Raw genomic sequence first — 20735 nt, 5'->3', positions numbered from 1 at the left:
AGTTTGCATAAATAAACAAATCCAAGCCGTCGGCCCTGCGGGAGGTGGAGGAGGAGCGGGGAGGAGGAGAAGGGAGCGGGGCGGGAGAGATTAGTTTGGGAAGTAGCACGGATTGCTCATCCGATCCGTGCAGCCGCAGCCAGTGTGTCAAGTTACAGAGGCGCCGGAATCGGCCCCAGCGCTCCTCGGCAGCGGCCACGACCCACCTCTGCCCGTGGGGCCCTCCACGTGCACCCCTTCGCCCCGGGACTGAAACTGGCTCGCCCGGGAGACGGGAGACACCAAGAAGGACAGACGGCGCAGAACCAACTCCAGGACTCTGCAGATACTTGAAGGGAAAGACGGGGCGGAAAGGAGAGCCGGCCAGATTCCCCTAACTTTCCTGGACTTGGAACGTTCTTCGAAGTCACTTCTTTTTCTTACCTGGGTGTACCCCAATTACTGCTGGTTGTGTTTTTTCGGCTTTCCCCCTCCAGCTGCTATTTTTTCCATCCTCTTTGCCGGGAGCCAAGGATAGGGACATTTTCCAGCGACACAAGCCCTTTCCCCCTGCCCCGCAGCTTGGATCGCGCCTTTGGACAGCGGCTCTCGCCTTTATTTATTCTATTTATTTATTTATTCGTTCTCAATACGCGAGGGGATGGTAGCAGAGCGCTCCCGCAAAGCGACAGCCGCCGGTGCCCGCGGCCCTGGGGAGCTGGACACGCCCGGGACGGTGGCGCTGGCGGTGGCGCCGGCGGAGCGCTGCGCGCGGCTGCCGAGCCCGGGGTCGTGCGGGCTACTGGTGCTGGCCCTCTGCTCGCTGGCGCTCAGCCTGCTCGCCCACTTTCGGACAGCCGAGCTGCAGGCCCGGGTGCAGCGCCTGGAAGCAGACCGTGGGGAGCAGCAAATGGAGCCGGCTATTTTGGGACGAGTCAACCAACTGCTGGATGAGGTCTGTGCTCTTTGTTGCTGCCTTTTATCCCTCCCCGCGGCGCCCCCTCGCGCAGCCTCCAAACTCTGAACCAGCCAGTGCCCGTGGGCTCTTGCTCTTTACGCCGCGTCGTGCGCCCCGGCCTCGCACCAGTTGTCTGCGGGAGGGGTGGGGGCAGGGAGGGACGCCGTCCTGCAGGGTGCCAGGAAGACCCGGGCGGCTAGCGCGGGACCCGTCAGCTCCAGCCTCTGGCAGGCGTCTCCCGCGTTCCGCGCCGGAATCGCCCTGAGCGCGCGGGGCAGGTGATGGAAGGCAAGGCGCGGAGGCGCGCAAAGGCGGCCAGGCGCCACTTCTCCCTCCCGGCACCCCGCCAGGGTGTTGAGAGAGCCGCCCAGCGCCCACGCGGTGGGACTTGAGCCCGATGGCCGGGGGCGAGGCTTGCTGGGCCCCCGCGGCCCTCCCCATCTATCCCTCGACGATCAGTGCTGCCTTTTATTGCCATGTTCCTTTGGGAAGAGAGAGGGAGTGAGTTATCCAAGGGGCTGAGGGGGACAGGGAGGCAGTCCTTGCAAGGGGTGGTGTCCTGGTCCCTGCCCAGAACGCTAGGGCCCAGGTGTTGGTCGTTCTGGTTCTGCTGTCCTTGGGCATGAATAAGCGCTTACCCTCTTGTTCTGAAGCTGGGTTTCTTGTCCCTGGTTCCCTGGAATGGTCCCCAACATTTTGTGTCGGTGTGTCTTTCTGGGAAAAGGATGCTGAGCTTTCTCCCATTTCCAAAATGTCCTCGAACCCAAGTGTATTAGAAGCCACTAGTGTCTCTTAGCCAGGGCAATCTCGGGACTTCATGAAAAGACCACAGGAAGTAGGGACATACGGTCTCATTAGTGCCACCAAAGTAAAGGCTGGGCCAGGAGACCGTGAGGCCTGGTGACTTCTGAGAATCTGGACAGCACAGGGATCCAGGGCCCGGATGAAGGGGAGGACCCACAGGTAAAGGCCACAGCAGTCTGAGAAGAACTCTTGGAACAGGCTGGCCGTGGACGGTTTCCGAGGGGAAGAGCTGGGAGGGGACCTCTGACTTAGTAGGAGGTGGTATGGAACAGTGAAAAGCAGGAGGTGGAGCCCAGCAGGCCTGGTTTCTGTCCCCACTCTGCTACTGAAGCTGTGCAACTTGCGGTAAATACCCTAAGCCCTCTGAGTTCCAATCTACCATCGAAGCGGTGGTGATGACAGCAAGCATCAGAGCCCAGCACTAACTGCAGTGGGTGCCGATGGTGCACCAGTTCCCCACAGCCAGGCTCTTCTTGGGTGCCTCTACCAGGCAAAGGCTGCTCCTTGCCAAAGTAGCTCTCCAGGGTGATCACGGAGAGCGAGGTCAGAGGGCCAGAGCAGACAGGGTGGTCATAGGACAAGTTTACTGATGCCAGAGGTGCACCCATGACTGCTACTTTCAGCTCATTCCCATGCCCCACCGGGCCTCAGGGAAGCTGGAGGGCTCTGTCAGGCCACCCAGTGTCCCCCGGGACTCCGAGGGAAGCCTCTGGACTCAGCAGTGCCGGCAGGCGGCCTTTGCTGGCTAGTTGATGGTGCACATGGGACTGCTGGGTGGTGGGGAGGGTGTCAGGACAGTGAGGACTGCCCCAGGGATCCCTGGGGCCCTGGCTGCTGAGGGACAAACATCTGACCCTGGATGTTCCGCTCAGTTCCTCTCTGCATCCTCTCCCCTTCCTGGCCCCTCCTGCTGGCCAGGGCATGCCCAGCCCTTTCCCAGATCTTGGCTTCCTCTGCTTAAGACTTAGCCAGGTCAAGCATCATACTCTCGGCCTTGGGGCTGACAGTGTTATTATCTGCCAGGCTGAGTCCTCCTCTCCAAATTCCTACTGACTTCTAGACCCCCATTTTACAGACGGGGAAACTAAGGCCCAGAGAGGGGCGGTAGGTTACCCAGAGTCATGTGGCAAGATCCAGGACTGGAACCTAAGCTTCCAGTGACCCCGCCTCCAGTGCCCTCCCCACTCTGCCGCCACCTTCCTTTGTTCATCCTCATCCACTCATTCGGCAATTGAACCTGAGAGCCAGCTGTGGGTCAGGCATTGTGGGGGCACACTTCTGCCCTTTGGAACTTACAGGCAAATAGGACACAGAGAAGAGAATGGGCAGTGACCATGTCGTGTGAAAAAAGCTACAATAATGGAAGCAGAGGAGATCTGGGGAATGGATTACCATGCAGCTACCCGATGGCAGGGGCTTCCTGGGAAAGTGATTTTCAAGTGGAGACTTAAAGGGTGAATAGGAGTTCTCCAGGCAAATGGGGATGAGTACAGGGCAAAGGGAACAACTTCTGGAAGCCGAAAGCCAGAGGGAGGGGTTTGCCTTGGGGAACTGAGTGGTGGAAGATATGGCTGGAGAGAGACAGGCAGCCTAGGTCAAGAGGGGCCTTAGAGACGGTTCATTCTTTGTAAGAGCACTGGAGAGCCGTGGAAGGGTCTTGAGGAAGGCAGCGACGTACACAGAATGAGTGGAAGAGCAGGGCAGAGCAGGGAGGCCAAACGAGAGGCTAGTGCAGCCAGAGGGGACTGTGACCTGGTCAGGGGCACTAGTGGAGACAGGGAAATGAATGGAAATGGCAGCCACAGTGGTGGGACCTGAGATCAGTAGCAGAGGGCGTTGGGACCAGAGGGAGGGAGCGGTCCTGTGGGTAGAGGTGGCAGGTGGTCTAGTCTGTATGGTGATAACCCCAGGAGGCCTCCCCTGGACGGAGCCTGCAGTCCAGTGGCTCCGGAAGGGACACTCTAAGGTCTGCCCTGTCCAGTACGGTAACCATTAGTCACATGTCACTCATTATATTTAAATTAAATAAAATCTAAAATGTAGTTACTTGGTCACATTAGCCATCTTTCAAAGGTACCTGTAGCTAGTGGCCACCAGCGCAGCCATAGAACATGCACGTCACCGCAGAAAGGTCCACGGGATGACGCTGTGCTAGGAGCAGGCAGCTTCTGGGCCATCAAAGGTGTTCAGGAGCAACTGGAGGCCCTTCCTCCACCCTTTCCTGTCCTAGGTCTGTTCTCCCAGATCAGAGCAAAGGGCAAAGGTGAGGAAGGGTGAGGAGAGGAGTGAGAACTGGGACCAGTGGAAACCCCCGGGTGAGAAGGCCTGGCAGAGGAGAGAGGGGGAATGGTTTTGTTGCAGAATGATTCTGTGAAATGGACATGCAGAGGGTTCGTGCCTGCGAAGGGCACAAAGGCACCCCATGTGCCAGGATTCCAGCTGGGCTTTGCCAGCCGTGTGGCCTTAGGTAAGCTGTGCCCTGCACCTGCACCTCAGATTCCTTCTCTGTAAAGGTCTGGGGAGCTCCCGGGGACCCGGGGCAGGCAGTGCGTCCCGGAGCAGGTGAGCCCGGGGCCACTCCCTGAAGGATGGAGGCAGGGCATCGGGCAGAGCGATCCTGGGGAGGCACACAGCCTGGGCAAAGGCCTGGAGGCAGGAATCCAGGGGCACATGCACACCACTCATCCCAGTGGGGAAAGCAGCATGCTGGGGGCAGAGGCTGTGACTGTGAGACAGGAGGAAGAGGGAGCTGGCAGGCCAGGCTGAGGGTACCCAGTAGGGAGAAGAGGCTGTAATGAGGTGAGCTGGGACTGATGTGAGCACAGGCCCAGATCTGAGTGGCTGAGCCACTGGGAGGGGTGGGTCAGTGCCAGGAGAGGAGCATGGGGGCAGGAAGCCAGCTCAGGGGAGCTGGGAGTGTGGCTTCCAGGCCTCAGCTCCAGCTGTTCCCCCATCAGCGCCTCTCTCCTGGTCTGGAACCCTTAATGAGCGCTCCAGCTGCCTGTTACTTGATTTGCTTGCTGTAAAAAAAGAAACTGGAATGGCCCAAATGGAGGAAATCAGATGGCACCTAGGGCTGGGCAGACGGTGTGCGGTGATAGAGAAGAGGGTGGAATTTAAACTTGCCAGATCCATTTTGCAGGCCAAGGGGGAGCAAGGGGTGTCAGCAGCCTCCTTCAGGGTGGACGCTGAGGGATGCCAGGCAGACTCCCCATCCCCAACAGCAAGAGTAACAGCAGCTGTAATAGGAGTGTCCCGCATTTATAGGGTATGCACAATGGCCCAGTGCTACGTGTATTATCTCTTTCACTCCTCACGACTTCCCTAAGGATTGATACTCTCATTACCCCATTTTATAGCTGGGAAAACTGATGTCACTGTACCTCCATCTCACTATCTGTGATCCAGTCCTTTGGGTGTTGAGGGCATTTTCCACCCCAAGAAACCCCTGGGCGAGGAAGTGGTTGAAACTTCCAAGCTAAAATGTTGAGGGAACCCCAGGCAGACTCCCTCATCCCTAAAAATAACAATAGCAACCATTGTAACGGGAATATTTTACATTTATAGAGTGTGTACAGGAGCCCCCTACTGCGCTCTTTCCAGGAGCATTTGGAGGAGAGATCAGAGCAGTGGCTGAGAGATTGGGGCTCTGGATGGGGTCCTCTAGGATTGAGGACAGGAGCAGGTTCTTAAAGGGAGAGTGTGTGAATGGTGGGGTGTGGGCCTGTGTAGAGTGTCCTGTGTACATCACAGCTGCCTGGACCTCAGTTAATGGACAGAGCTTAGTTCCAGGTGCCCTCAGATGCAGCCAGCGCTCCACTGAGTCAATCCTAATACTACTCCTCTTTCCACACTATGAGTAAATGACTAGTCTTATGGGGAATTAATAGAGGGAAGATCCTCAGAGACCCTTGAGTCCAGTCCCCTCACTCTACTGATGAGAAAACAGGTGCAAAGCTGCACACCAGGTATCAGAGTAGCTGGAGGTAGGACCCCTGTCTCCATCAGTCACCTCTCCTCCACACCACACCTTCTCCTTTCTGGACAGTAGTAACTGTCTGGCCAAGTGGTGGCCAAGACAAGGCAAGTGTACACTCCACTCTCCACTTCTTGCCCTCAGCAGACATTATTAATCGATTGCCACACACTTTCACATTGAGCTTACATACAGCTTCGGAATCCTTTTCAACACTGTTCCAGGAAACTGCTACCCAACTAGCAAGAGTTGAGGTTCAAGATAAAGAGCTATTTCCTGACTCTAATTAATTTTTTAAAATACAGAGCAATATTTACCATAGATAAAACTAGGGAGAGCTGTTAAAGTTTTATTGCTTCTCCAAAGGCCTTAAACTTAGCAAGTAGCTCCAAACCAGACTGAGGACCTCATTAAGTAGCCAGCCCTCGTAAGAAGATGGTGGGAAAAAGTCAAAGCATCTGAAGCAGTATGCCATCTGCCGTATGCACAGTTTCACAATTTGACACCCTCAGAAAGATGCCTTTTCCCCTTATTCCTGATCATTCCAGACTTGCCCCAGTGCCCTCTGGAAAGTCTTCCCAAACCACCCCGACCCCAAATAGGCCCTCTCCCTGCTCCGACTTCCTGAAGAACTGCCTGGCCATGCCAAGCATCTAGCTCAGAGAAGGAAAATAGACAGGACACGTGCTGACTTTTCTTACCCGAGAACCACGGCAGGCATTACTAATCACTCAGCCCATGCCCCATGAGTCTACCTAGGCCTCAGAATCTTTCTCGACACAGCTCTCCAGGCTGCCACTCCCAGTCTATTAGAGTCAATGCACCAGATAAAAATCTATCTGCCGACCACGGCTCAGTTTCAAACACATTGTGCAGTGTGCCCTCCTCTCCATTGCCTTTAAACGTCTCGTCTCTCCATTTGACCTCATACAACCCAGTGGCAGGGATAGGAGGTCACTGGTCTCTGAGTCCTTGACTGAGTCTTGCCTGGGGCTTTGCACAAAGTAGGCAGCCCTCAGCAATTAGTTGCTGATTTAAGGTCCTACTGCTGGAGGCCAGTGAAGCCGTCTCAGTCAGCTGTCCTCCGCCCACTGCCCTCAACCCAGACCCAGCTGTCTGCTCAGCATTTGCTCAGGGGGTGTGCCCTGGAGCTGGGTGTTTCACAGCAATCAGTAGAGGATGAACTGATTAACTCCTCTTCAGTCAGAGCTGCAACCCCTGGTCCTGGCTGAGAGTGGGGATAGCTCAGTGTGATGTGTGCCCACCTGTACAGAGCAGCTAGGAGCATCCGTCCCCTCCCATCCCCTACTCCCAAGTGTCAGGAGCTTTGTCTTCACCTGCCCAGGCTGCCTGGCATGTTTTTGGTTGGGGCAAAACAGTAAAGTGGGCAAGCCCACAGCACCTCTGCTGCTAAATAGTTGTGTTACCTGAGTCTCGGTGTCCTGATTTGCAAAATGGGGATAACATCCTCCTCACAGAGTTGGTGCAAGATTCAGTTAATAGCAACTGTAACCATTACCACGTCCCTCATCAGTGGTGGAGATAAAATGAGGCTGTATCATGTCTACAACTTTTATTAATAGCTAATATTTATTAAGCAGTATCCAAAGAGCTTTACATCTATTAATTCGGTTAATTCTCACAATAATCCTATGAAGTGGTTATACTTTTACTCTTCCCATCTTACGGAAGAGAATGCAGAGGCCCAGAGACGGTGCATAACTTTCCCAAGGTCACACAGCTAGTAAGTAGCAGAGCCAGGTCTTGAACCCAGGCAGTCTGGCCCCAGAGCTGGCATTCAGAGCCACATGTGTATACAATCTGTATAGAGTACCATACTTCACTGTCAGCTGAGGCAGGTCACATAGGCCAGGGCTAGGGACCTGTTTAGTTCAGTCTGATTCAGCTCCCACAGAGGTGGCATTTACCGAACTGACTTGGCATCAGCTCACATTACCATCTTTGTTGTAAGAATGGAGCTGAGAATGCCTTTTGATACAGCAGGCCTTGGTGATGAGGACCCTTAGAAAGTCCCTGTCCAGCCTTGGCTTCCAGAATGTTTGGGCTTCCAGGAGGGATGAGTTGGGTCTTGTCTCTTGGACATTGAACTGTCCTCTAGGAAGCTTAGCCCCAAATCTGGTGTTCACCCCACGGCAGAGCAGAGTCCTTCGGGCAGAAGGTTTTGCATAAGCTCCAGTCTCAGCTCTGTTTTATCACCCTGCCCTTGCTTTTCTTTCTCTCTCTTCTGTCCTGCTGCTTTGCTATATAATGTGTGTCTATCTGTGTGCCTCTGTAGCTGCCTGAGTGTCTCCTTTTGGAGCAAAATAGGGATAAAAGTTCTATAGTAACTAAACTTTTTTAAGTGACTCTCCCCTCCTTCTCTCATGTCTGCACACCCTCAAAGGCCTGTCCCTGGACTGGTGATGGGCAGGCTGCATAGTGGCACCGGCAGAACTTTAAAACACACCAAAGCTGACCTCCTTCCCCAAACCCTGATGTGAATCCCCGTGGGTAGGGTCTGGCAGTAGGTTGTTTAACAAACTCCACAGCTGACAGTACTTGAGACAGAGACAGAGACTGTATCTGTTCCCCTGAGCCAGGAGCATCCTGTGCAGTTTACCCCAGGCCCCTCGCCTGAGTCCTGAGCAGCGCTTCAGGGGCTGATGGTGGCAGTAATGAGGATCACGATGAGATGTCAATAACAGTCCTACTGTACAGCGCACAGTTTGAAAGTATGGGTTGGTTAAAGAAGCGAAAGCAGTGGGATTTATTGTTTTGGAGCGGGGTTGTTGGGTTTGGGTTTTGGTCTTGGTTTTTCAAAAAATAAAATCAACTTTGCCCTCCAGAAGAAAGGAAGTTTCAGCAGAAGCCTTAAGAATCCTTCTCCCACCTCTTTTGGTTGGATTCTGTCCCTCCCAGAAGCAGTTCTTTTTTTTTTTTTTTTTTATTCAGACAAAGTCACAAAAATTATAATCATCCTCATCAGTTCACTCAGTCCCATGTAATTAATTTTTTTTTATCTTGATCTTTTGTTAGCACTTTTATGAGTTCATCAGTTTTCCATTAGAGTTCTGAAAATGCTTATTCATTCAGTTCAGCAGTGTAGTCAGTTACCAGAAGCCTGTACTTGTCAGAGTCTTTTCCATGAATTCCTTGAAGATGAAACCCTTTTATAGGAACATTTTTGCAAAAGCCTCAGAGTACATCCAGAACTGTCTGTAAATAACAAAAGACTTAAAACTGACCACGGTTAAAGATTTGATGAAAGTTCATAATAATGCAATTGACAAGGAAATTTAGTTATTTCTGAGATATACATTTTAAAATAATAACTAGAATTATGACTTATAACATTATACCAGAACATATAAGATTTTTAGGAATTTCATGTAATGTCTGAAACATTTATATTCAGAAGCAGTCTTGTTGAGTCCTCCATAAGGAAAGGAAGTCAGCAGTTTCCTCCAAGGGAAACTGAGGCCCGGGTGTGGGGAGGGGCTGGGAGGGCTGGGGCAGGCTGGGGTCCCAGCTGTGTGGCGGGCAGGCCCCAGCAGCAGAGGCATGCGGACACTCCCTGCTCCTCTGCAGGCCTCCTGCCCTGGGTGTGGGCCTCCCTGCAGAAAACTCTCTGTGGCCCAAAGGGCGGGAATGGGCCTGCTGGCAGTGGGGACTCCTCTGAGCCTTCAAAGAGTGAGGGCAAGCCGAGCACAAAGGGGCGGAACTGCCTGCCTGAGAGGCTGGGCACAGCCTTTCCAGGGGACACTGGGCCCCTGTCTCCCCTCCTGGAGGCTATTGTGGGTTTTCCCAAAATCCCGCATGGCTGGAGTCCACACGGGCTGGGCCTCCTCAGCCCCCTTTCCTCTCCTGTCACCCATCCCCAGCCTCCCAGGCCTCCTCCATGCCCACAGTCCAAAGGGAAGTCTCCGTCTTTCCTTAGCTCAGGCATTTCCTGCTGTGGGCAGCTCACCCGGTCTACCTGCCCTCCCACCCGCCCCCCCGCCAGGAGGCTCATTCCTACCTGTTCTTTTCACGTGGCATGCAGAATCCCAGTTCCCCAACCAGGGGTGCAACCCGTGCCCCTTGCAAGGGGAGCACAGAGTCTTAACCACTGGGCCGCCAGAGGAGTCCCCTACCTGTTCTTTCAGTTCAGCAGGGGAGGCCCTGCTGCCCCCAGAGGACACATCTTACCCCCATAGGCTGTCACAGGGCCTGGGATTCTGCCATCCAAGGGACTTTACACCTGCAGTCACCTCTTATGCCGCAGATGCCCCATGAAGGTGCCTCTGAAGCCATCACTTGGAGGTTTTCTGCAACAGGTCATGCTCTGACAAGGTGGCCTGTAAGGCAGGACAGGAAGGGTGACCTCTGGGGACAGGGATGCAGAAAGGGGCATGAGCTGGGGCTTTTCCAGGAACAGGCTTAGCGACTTCCCTGTGAGCTGGCACTGAGGTTTCCCAGGGGTAGGGGGAGACTCGGTGACATGGGAAGGGAGGGTGGTCCTGCCACCTCTAGCGTCTCCCCACTCCACGAACTCAGAATGTTAGAAAGAAAGGAGTTATGTGCTAAAAGGAATCCCCGACAGCACCCCTGATTCTCAGGCTTACACTCCCTCAGTGACGGGGAGATCACTACCTTATGCAGCTGGATGTTCCATGATTAGACAGCTCTGGCTGTAATGTTGTGTGTGGTCTTCATCTTGTCAGAGCTCCAGACCCATTCTACACCTGTCATCCCACTCCTCCAGCATGTCTTGACAGCACCTCACGTTCAGTGTCTCTAAGCTGAGCAGGAAGTCTGGCCCTCCCCAGAACCTCTGCATGCCCAGCACTGGCGTCTAACTGCACTGATTCCATGTCCTACCGACTGCACCTTCTCGGCCTCCCACAAACCTGTCTTCTTCTTTGTCTCACTGCCTGTACCTCCCTACCTGAGCTACCCTTGGGTCCCCCAGGCCACGGCAGGAGCCTCCTAACCCGTTCACCCTGCCCTGCTCTCTTCATCATCCACATGGCAGCCAGGGTAATCTTTCAAAAACTCTGAATTTGATCTCCACATTTCCCTGATTACAGAGACTTCCTATTGCTTCCTAATATGGTCCATGAGGCCTGCAGGATGGGGCCCTTGCCACCCTCTCTAGCCTCATGGCTCTCCTCCGCTCACTTTTGAAGTCTAGCCAAATGACTCTACACGGTCATGGCTAAGAGCACAGACTCTGGAGCCAGATTGCCGGGTTCAAGTCCAGCTCTGCTAATTACTGGCTGTGTGACACTGGGCAAGTTGTTTAACCCCTTTGTGCTTTGGGTTGTATCTCTATAAAATGGGGTGATGATGATAAGAGTATCTCCATCTTATGAGTGTTGTTTTTAGGATTAAAAAAAGTTAAGATGAGTGCTTTGAGCAGTGCCTGTCTCTCCAGTAAATAGATGTTGCAATCTCCTGAAAAGAGCCCATCTCCCCTCACCCCCACCCGCACAGGCACAGGCATACAGAGAGGGTCATGGGCTCAGAGCCAGGCTCAGATCCTGCCTCTGCCCTTCTTGGCTGTGTGCAAGTTAATTCACCTGTCTCTGTCTCAGTTTCCGCGTTCATGAATGGGCTGCTGTGAGTGCTGAGTGAGTAAATATGTGCGATACTCCTGCCTGGTTCACTAGAAGCACAGTATTACATCAGGTCTTAGCCCGTTTCCCCTGTATCTGGGCCCCTCCCCTGATCAGTTGCTGCGCATCCTCAGATGTCAGATCAGCTGTCACTTCCCCAAGAAGAACCAACGTAGTCGGTACCCGAGGACTGGCTCTCAGCACCTGGCCCCCGCTGGCCAGAGCTCTGATGACAGTGGCTGCTTCACGTTGATGTGTGTGGTTTGGAGACTCTTATGTGCCCCTCCCTAGAGAGTAAGCTCCATGAGGACAGCCTCCATGTCTGCTCCGCTCACATGTGGGTCCCCGGCACTTTGCGTGGCTCTGCTGACATAGGTGCTCGATACCCATTTGTGGAAGGGAAGGGAGTGGGGGAGAGGCTCTGATTTCCGTCCCAGCACTCTTGCCCCCAGCCCCTCCCCACTCCACTGTGGGGGACCCTGCTTCATCCTGCCCTGGGTCCATGGATGACCTCCGAGCCCCTGAAACCGGAGGTCCTAGGCCCCATGCTAACCCGGCTCCCACCCACGTCTGCACAGTCCAGGGCCCAGCTCCTTTCCCCCTGGCAGCAGCAGAGACTTAGTTTAGCTGGAAGAACTTTCTCATATGAAGGCTAGAAAGTTCACACAGGGACAGGCGCCTCCTTCCCCACATTTTCTGATCTGCAGAGCCTGGAGCAATATCTCTCCGTGGTTCTGGTGAAGCAGGGTGGCAGAGGCAGCTCGTGGCATCTGGAGGATCCTCCAGCCCTGCTTCACGGCCCTGGGAGTCTATGATCAGACACCAAGTCCGTTGCACAAAGAGAAGGGGAGGAGGGGAGGAAGGGAGAAGACAGTTCCTCAGGCCCCCCACGGCACCCGGTCCGGCCCCCAGCACACAGGCTCCCGGAGCGGACGGGGCAAGTCCAGCTCTGGTGGGGGTGAGTTGAGCGTCTCCATTTCCTCCGCTTCGATTTCACTCGGCTCTGCTGCCTGCACTCCGGGGCATGCAGCCACACACAGGCCTGTCCCCTTAACAAAACCCATCTGTCCCTCTCCTGCAGTCCCTGGGATTCGGCCCACAGAGCCAGCACTGTGCAGCCCTGGCCCTGCCTCCGTGCCTTTGCTTTTCTCCCTGGATTGCCCTCCCCCACCCTCATCTCCATCGATCTGAATTCTGCCCAAGCCCAGGCCAAAGCCCACCTGGGACCACAGGGATAGATCCTAGCGGGGGACAGGCCTAAAAGTAAGTAATTTGGTTCAAGTGTGGCTCAGAGACACCAGACCAGGCCCTTCCCTCAAAGGGCCAGCTCAGCCTCCAGTGGGGCACCAGCCCAGTAGCAGCTATGGCACAGGGTAATGAGAAGACTCCAGCAGCTGGAATGGAGCACCCACTGTGAGCCAGCATTGTGATCAGATGCTGGCACAGGGGCCAGAGCTTTGCCCAGCATGCTCATTTCAATGGGCGACTCCTTCCTTCAACTTCTAGTTCTTGTGGTCAAAAGGCAGGGTTGCAGACAGGACCCTCCATCACCCTCTCCTTTGTGGGAAGAGGGGGTCTGAGTTTCCCAGGAGGGGGAGGGGCGTGACCACATGTCGGCAGCAGTGCATGAGGCCAGGCCAGCCTCACTGTGGCAGGTGGAAGGAGGCAGGCCTGGCACCAGCTCAAGAGAGAAGTGGCCTTCATCTGGCCGCTCAGAAAAACAGGCTGGCACAGCAGGTGCTCACCCTTCTTCACATCTGGACCCCTCTTTTTGTTTTCTGATCTCATCTCATTTTACCCCTCCAGCTGTCCAGTATGGTCCAGTGGATAACTAATAGTATTCCTATTTTATGGATGAGGAAACCAAGGCCCAGAGGGGTTCCGTCTCTCTCTTAATACACAGTTAGTGGGAATGCTGGGACTAGACCCCAAGGTCCTGGCACTCCCAAAGACAGCTCAAGCGCGTATCCATATTGCCGAGCTCCCCATGGAGTATGCTTCATCAGGATTTGGGGGCCAGCTGTGCTAACCCAAAAGAGAGTCCCACCACAGCCTCCAAGGGCAGGTGGCTTCTAATAGGAGTCATACACTAATACCAAAAATTAACTATTAAATGCTAAAGCACTTAGCCCAGTGCCCGGTATATACTGCTCTGTATGTGTAGCTACTGAATATTATTATTAATATTAACTCCTATTTAATAATTCCAGCTGGTAAGTGCTTCATGGCTTCCAAGGCACTTTCCACGGCAACACTTAAGAGGCTGGCAGGTGGGTAATATCCCTATTTTGCAGATTCTCCGAGAGGGCAGGTGCCAGGCTCAAGGTCATGGCTGTGGAGTGAGGAGCTCACCTGGCCTCTGCTATGGGCTCCCTCCTCACACCACAACTTGGACCCACCCACATATTACAGGGGCCCAGGTTGAGCCTGAGCCCTTTAAGAGGCCTGTGGCTGAGCGTGGGGAGGGAGTGGGCCCTAAACCCCAGGCCAGGCCGGAGCTGCATTCTCTGGGGAGAGTAAGTGGCCACTTGGCATTTTCCCTTTGATACTGATACAGGCATTTTAATAGCTGCAATGATCAGGCTGGTGGTATTTCAGCTCTGGCTGTGTGGGGCATTCCAGGAGGCCCTGGCTTACAGCAGGGGTGAAGCAGGAAGGCTTTTCTGTCCAGGGCCGCTGGAGGTCCACCCCAGGGCCTCAGAAAGTTTTACACCTGGCCCTGAGCCTCAGCCTGGGGATTTCAAACCAAGGGTCTCAAACTCTGATGCCTAAGGGGGCCAGGCTGGTGACCTAAGTCGGTGAGACTGGCTGGGGGTGGGGTGGTACTCTGGGTAGCTGGACAGCACATGCCCACCTAAAAGGGGCAGCCGTCACTCAGCACCACCCGATTGTTACCACAGCCCAGTGTTGCCGGATCTTCCCATTTACAAGAGAGATCAGAGATCTAGACCTACGTGACATCTCCTAAGCAACAAATATTTATTGCGCACCTACCATGTGCCAGGCCATGTTGTAGGCACTGAGGATATAGCAATGAATGAAACAGATCAAAATATTCATGTCCTTGTGGAACTTGCTTTCTAGGGATGGAGACAATAAGCAATATAAATAAGCCAACAACAACAACAGAATCTGAAGGAGAAAATAAAGCAAGGAGGAAGGCTAGCAAATATATTGCAGAAGGGCGCTGGGGACCGGGATGGGGGGGGGGGCCTCATGGAGAGCGAGCCAGGTGGAGGGAGGGTAAGAGCCTGGTGGGAGTGGTCCAGGGGAGAGCAGGCGAGACACCCTCCTTCAGGGAGTTTTTCTAGGAAAAGAGTTAAACAGGGTCCATGAGGATTTTTCATTTATTTTTTATGGTGGGAGGAAGAGCAGCATGTTTGCATAAAGATTGCATCAGGGGTAGGCAAGCGACCACTAAATCCCACTGGAAGGCTGTTTTTGTAAGTACGTTTTTATGGGAACACAGCCGTGCTTCCTCTGCTTTTCGCCTACGACAGTAGAGCTGAATGGTTGTGACAGAGATCACATGGCTCACACAGCCTAAAATATTTACTAGCTGGCCCTTCACAGAAAACCTTTGCTGACCCCTGGTGTAAGTGACCCAGGATAAGGGCAGGAGGGGGGACCTGCCTGCGTGCTGGTGGAGGGTTGGCCTAACCTGAGAGCACAGATGCAGGTGGGCGGGTGTGCCTCGCGGCGGGAGCCTCTTCGCGGTCATCAGGTGACAGTGACATTGGGGTTGGAGACAGAAGGTGTGAGAACTACTAGGACAGTGAGATGGAGGGACTGGGGTATGCTTGCTGGGCTTTCCTCTGAGATAATGATCATGAATGAAGTGAGGCTGGTCAGCAAGGCTGGGCCCCTTCCCCAGCTTCATCTGCTGCTTGGGTGCTGGAGTGGGGTAGGTGGAAACGTTGCATCTACCAGGTTTGTGGCTTGGCCGAGAGCATGTGCTGAAGGGGCAGGGCATCAAGACAGCCGAGGGTGGAGCCTGGGGAGTGATTATAGTCACTGGCCACAGAATTAGAGCTGAGAAGGAGGGAAGTGAAACATGGCAGGCGAGGAACAGTGGAAAGGGGAAAGGACCCGTGGATTGAAGGACCAGGGGCTGGAAGGATCCCTGGGGTTGAGTATTAGAAGGAATGAGCTGCAGACGAGGGTCAGTGGGTGGGGCTGAGGCCCAGACTCTCAAAGGGCTGCGATGATGTTTCGATTTAATGCTTTTCAAAGATAAACACTGGGCGGGCCGAGAGAACACACCCACACCCTGAACGCAGCCAGTTTCACACCTCGGTGTCCCCAGTGGCTTTGCCCTCTCACACGTCTCCTGCCCCTCCTGATGGACGCTCCTGATTCCCGGATCTACCTTTCTCACCCAGGCCTCTTTCCTGAGTGCTGGAGCCACATGCGCCCCTCCCACCCGGACCCTTCCACTAACTCAGCTTGTCCTCAACCAAAGTCATCACCTTCCACAAGCCTGCCCTCGCCCCTGCCCTTTCTCCATGGGGGCATCTCGGCCACCCACAGCAGAGCCCGGACCCTACCCCCTCACCAAGTCCACCTCATGCTCTGTCCCTTCTTCCTCGTGCGTACCCCTTCCCCGCCGCTCTCCGTCATGCTGCCAGGCCGTAGCCTGGCCCACCAGCATCTCTTGGTTGGGTGGGTGACTGACAGCCTTCAGAGAGGAGCCTCAGCCTCCAGCCTTCTCACTGTCCTTGTCTGTTCTCAGCATGCTGCTGGAGGGCCCTTACACCAGCCAGATTTGACCATGTGCCTCCTCTGCTTCAAACCCTTGCTTGGCTCCTTCGGTCTGGACCCTTACCTGGGCACACAGGCCCCCATCACCCACTCAGCATTCAGAGTCTGCAGTCAGCGGGACACTTCTCAACGTGCTTCTCCCACGGGAGGCGCAAGCCCCTTTGCCGATGGGGATGGTGTCTTGTTCTCCAGTTTGCAGTCTCTCGATTAGTAGGAGCTCCACGTATATGGGATGAATTGAACAAAAATACCGAACTTGAAGGTGGAAGACCCGGAATTTAAGCTCTCTGTGGCTTACCTGTTCAAGGCAATTCCCCTTCGCTCTCTGAGTCTGTTTCCTTTATCGTAAAATGGGGCTGATTTGTGGCCTGCCTATTGCACAGGGCGCCGGTGAGGGTCAAGTGAAGGCTCAGGGAATGTGAAAGTCACTCCAGGTTTGCCTGAAGCGGAGGTTTGTGAGCAAGAGGCTTATCGGATCAACATTGGAGGCGGCGAGGGAGGCAGGGTGGGCAGAGGGTCGAGCCGTGACGCGGTCACGACAGAGGCCTCAGCTGGTCCCGTGGGGCTCTGCAGCTCATCCTGAATTGAGGCCTAGGGATCAGACGGTATCTATGAGTAATTGGTTGCGGGTTGCCGGGGGAGTGGACATGACCCTGGTCAAGGCAACTGCTTAAGGTGAGAGTGGTTCCTAGAGTGGAGCTCAGCCATCAGCAGCCAACATACCTGGCACTAAGGGTGAGTCTTGACCCTCTCCTGACTGGGAGACCCGGATGGCTCACCACAGCATCTGTACTAGCTCTAGATTTTTATGGCTGTCAGTAAGCCATGGACATGTCAGGAATCTGTGTGCTGCTAAATTCAAAGTCTCTGCCAGCGCCCAAAAGATCTGCCCCCCCACCACGTTCCCATCCTTCCTTCCTCACCCGAGTCCCTCCTGGCACACTGTCCCCTATCCTCCTCCTCAAACACTCGGCACACAGTCCCGTCTCTGAACCTTCACCTCTGCTGTTCCTTCTGCCTGGAACACGCTTCCTCCACATCTCTCTACGACTCATTTCCTTACTTCTGCCAGCTCTCTGCTCAAACGTCCCCTGCACAGAGAGAACCTCCCTGACCCCCGAGTTTAAAATACCACCTTCCGTCACTCTCCGTCCCCTTACCCTGCTTTATTTTTCTCTGTAGTGCTTATTGCTGCCTGGGTTATATATTCATTTGTTTCTCTATTCATTGTCTGTCTCCTCCACTGGCAAATAAGCCCCTTGAAGAGCCCACAGGTTGTTGGTGGGAAGGGATGTGGAAGCAGGTATGTACAGTCCCTTCCTTGGAAAGTGGTACTAGTGAGCTAGGCTCAGAGCTGGGCATCACAGGGCCTTCCACCAGACCTTGTCCTGGGATGTCCTTGGTTTGCCCGGTGGCCACTCTGTGCCCACCTCGATAGTCATCCACCTAGTATTTGTGTGCCAGCCTCCCTTTCTGAGTGACGGTCTTCCCTTTGGGACATTCCTCGCTTTCTCCTCCTCCTGTGTGTTTTGACCTCCAGCCCCCTTGTGCTCTCCCCTCAACACTGTCGATCTGCCCCTCTCCCAACACACACACACACACACGCACACGCACACACAGGCACACACACACAATGGCTGAGCTCCCTCTTCCAGGGGGGTTTGTACACACCCTTCTCCAGCAGGATGGAGTAGACTTTATATCAAAAGGCCTGAGTTCTCATCCCACATCCACCACATACTGGTTGTATGACCTTGGGCAAGTCACTCAGCCTCTCTGAGCCTCACTTTCCTTCAGCAAGAAATGAGGTCACTATTTAACCTACCTTAGAGTTTGATTATGAAAAATAGATGTGATTCCCTGTGAAAGCACCCAGCTTAGCGCCAGTACACAGTGGGTGCTCAGCAGACATTAGTCTGATGTGAATCCTCAGGAAGCTTTCCTGACCTTCCCTCTCCACTGCCAAGCCAGAGGTGACACCAAGTCCTATGACACCTTTCACGTGACTTCCTTTACCTTTCACCCTGAGTGGCAGAACTCCACAGTAGCGGGAAGCCATGTGCTGGGGAAATGCTTGTGGGGAGCCAGCCGGCCTCCTAACCGGTTGACAGGTCAGGGTGGGGACCACAGTGCACAGGAGAGCCAGTCACAGCCAGCCACACAGTACAGGCCCCATGGGCCCAGATCTTCCAGTTTTTCAAGAGAAGTTAGAAACACAGACTTTCATGTGAAATCAGCCTCTTCAAAACACTGGGGACAAATTCAATGAAAAAAAAATCACTGGGGGAACCAAATAAAAATACATCTAGGGCTTCCCTGGTGGCGCAGTGGTTGAGAGTCCGCCTGCCAATGCAGGGGACACGGGTTCGTGCCCCGGTCCAGGAAGATCCCACATGCCGCGGAGCGGCTGGACCCGTGAGCCATGGCCGCTGAGCCTGCGCGTCTGGAGCCTGTGCTCCGCAACGGGAGAGGCCACAGCAGTGAGAGGCCCGCGTACCATAAAACAAAAACAAAAACAAAAAACATGTAAGGGCCAATTTGGTTCTGGGACCACCAGCTTCTAACTGCAGCACTAGCTTCAGAGAGAGGGGGTCCAAATCTCAGCCTTCCTCCCCTGTGACCTCGGCCAGTTTAGTCTCTTCTCTGTGCCCAGGTCCCTCACCTATAAAATGAGTGTAATAATAGCTAACATTTATTGATGCCTCCTGGGCACCTTTCTTTCTATGCACCAACTTCTTTGATCCTCTCAGTAACCAATAAGGTCAGGACTGTTATCAGCTCAGGGGCCAAGAACTGCTAGGATCCCAGGCGGTCTGACCCAGAGGCACACCTGTTAACCTCTGTCTTCCCCCCACCTCACCCCGCAATCCCCTCCCTCGGTGGTGGTGAGGACCGAGGCGCTCAGCGCTCAGCGCCCTGCCCTTTCCAGGTGTCAGGGCTGGCAGGTGTGTACCTGTCATCGGTTCATCTCCACGGATGTGGCAGGTCCTTGAGGGCAGGCGTCTCAGTCTTCTTGTTGCCGCATCTTTGGGGCCTTCCAGATTGGCCCAAGGATAGGCAAGCTGGTGAGAAAGGGCTCTGATGGAGGGACAGAGGGCCTGCCTGTACCTGGCTCTGTGAGCAACACCGGAAGGAAAGAGGTCACTGTCCCTGCTCCCGGGATCCACAGGTGCCCAGAGCTAGACAGGAAGCAATTAGCAGAGAGCCAAGAAGAGCAGGTCGTTGTGCCCGTGAGCTGCAGGAAGGCCACACTGCTTTATAGGGTCCTGTGCTTGAGTTAATTTCCTTCAGAGCTCTCCGAAGACATAAGACCCCGAGGTTACCAAGACGGGACCTCTCCATCTGCTTCTTATTATCCAGATGCCCGGTGGCCAGCCTTTGATCCAGGACCAGTCCCCCTGCCAGCCCCCAGGCGGCCCCTCTCCCCCGCCCCCTCTCTCTCCCACCCCCCAGCCCCCAGCCGCTTTCCAGAACTTGGCGTTTACAACTCCCAGTGACCGCTCTTCTCTGTCTCCTTGTGCAGAAATGGAAGCTCCACTCACGGAGGCGCCGGGAGACCCCGAAGACGTCTCCAGGGTGTCACTGCCCGCCAGGTAAGGAGCCCTGCGAAGGGGTGACAAGGATGGGGACACACACCAGAGGCCCTCTCAGTGGCCATGCCACACCCTGTTCAGAGCGTCACTTTTCATTTGGAAGATGGAAATGACAGTGTCCTTGATGTTCACCCTCCATGTACCGATTGATTGGCCCCATCCCCCATCCATCATTCCTTTGCTTATTCAATCTTTCATTTATTCATCAACTCTTCTATGGGCCAGGTACTGTGCACACCGGGCTGTGAAATCAGGCAAGATAATGGGTGTGGCAACTTGTGAGGTGTTACGTGGAGTTGAAGAGAAGCCTGCCACTGTGCCTCTCGCTCCTGGCACATAGTCGGTTCAGAAGCGCTTGTTGCCCAAATGAATGAATTGCCCTGTAATTGCAAAACCTTGCCCCAGCTAGGTGGCTTAGGGCCTGTGTGTTCACCGCCTGGTATCTAGGCCACACACACACACACACACAAACAAGCTTAAGGTTGCTGCGTGATGTGGTGTGATCAAGCTGACCAGTCCAAGGTGGATTCCGAGTCTGCCTTTGCTGTTTCCTACCCTGTATGGGCAGCTCCCTACCGAGGACGTGTTCCAGTGCCCTTCCCCTGTGCTGTGTGGCCGCCTCCTTACCACATCTGCTCATTCAGTCCCAGCTGTGGCCTGGGTCCCGAGCGCAGAGGTTTAACTGCATTGTCTACAGTTAGTAATATTGACAAGCCATGGTTTTCTAAGTCACCCACCATCGTTATTAAGCTACGAGAATGACAGATGGGCAAGTTTCACCGTTGCCATGAGTCATGGGAATGGGTTGCACCCCTTTGGGGCTGAGGGAGGAAGCTGAAACAGGGTGTGGAGCAAGGTACCACTCCCGAGGAACCGCCGAGGGTTTGCCCTGCTCCAGGCCACTGCCAGCTCAGAGTGTGGCCCTGGATGCCCACTGTGGCAGGACACTCCACTGGACACAGAGGCCGAGGAGCCCTAGGAGGCCCCACTCAGGGTCCCCGGGCCAGGGACAAGAGGCCGACAGATGCTGAACACGGGGGAAGTGGAGGGACCACATTCACTGGAGC

General features: G+C 54.5%; 1 protein-coding gene across 2 annotated transcripts in view; it reads left to right on the top strand.

Annotated features, from left to right (window-relative positions):
- The window catches only part of FAM241B (family with sequence similarity 241 member B), a 252848-nt gene extending 233170 nt beyond the window's left edge, over nucleotides 1–19678 (top strand). For both annotated transcript variants that reach the window (XR_010935971.1, XR_010935970.1), the window contains one exon: nucleotides 19599–19678. The gene's annotated coding sequence lies outside the window, so the exon portion shown is untranslated. The remainder of the gene's footprint in view (nucleotides 1–19598) is intronic.
- The last annotated feature ends 1057 nt before the right edge of the window (nucleotides 19679–20735 follow it).

The sequence above is a fragment of the Pseudorca crassidens genome, chromosome 16 (genome assembly GCF_039906515.1).
Source record: "Pseudorca crassidens isolate mPseCra1 chromosome 16, mPseCra1.hap1, whole genome shotgun sequence".
Classification (NCBI taxonomy): domain Eukaryota; kingdom Metazoa; phylum Chordata; class Mammalia; order Artiodactyla; family Delphinidae; genus Pseudorca; species Pseudorca crassidens.
This window is presented reverse-complemented; position numbering and strand designations above follow the sequence as displayed.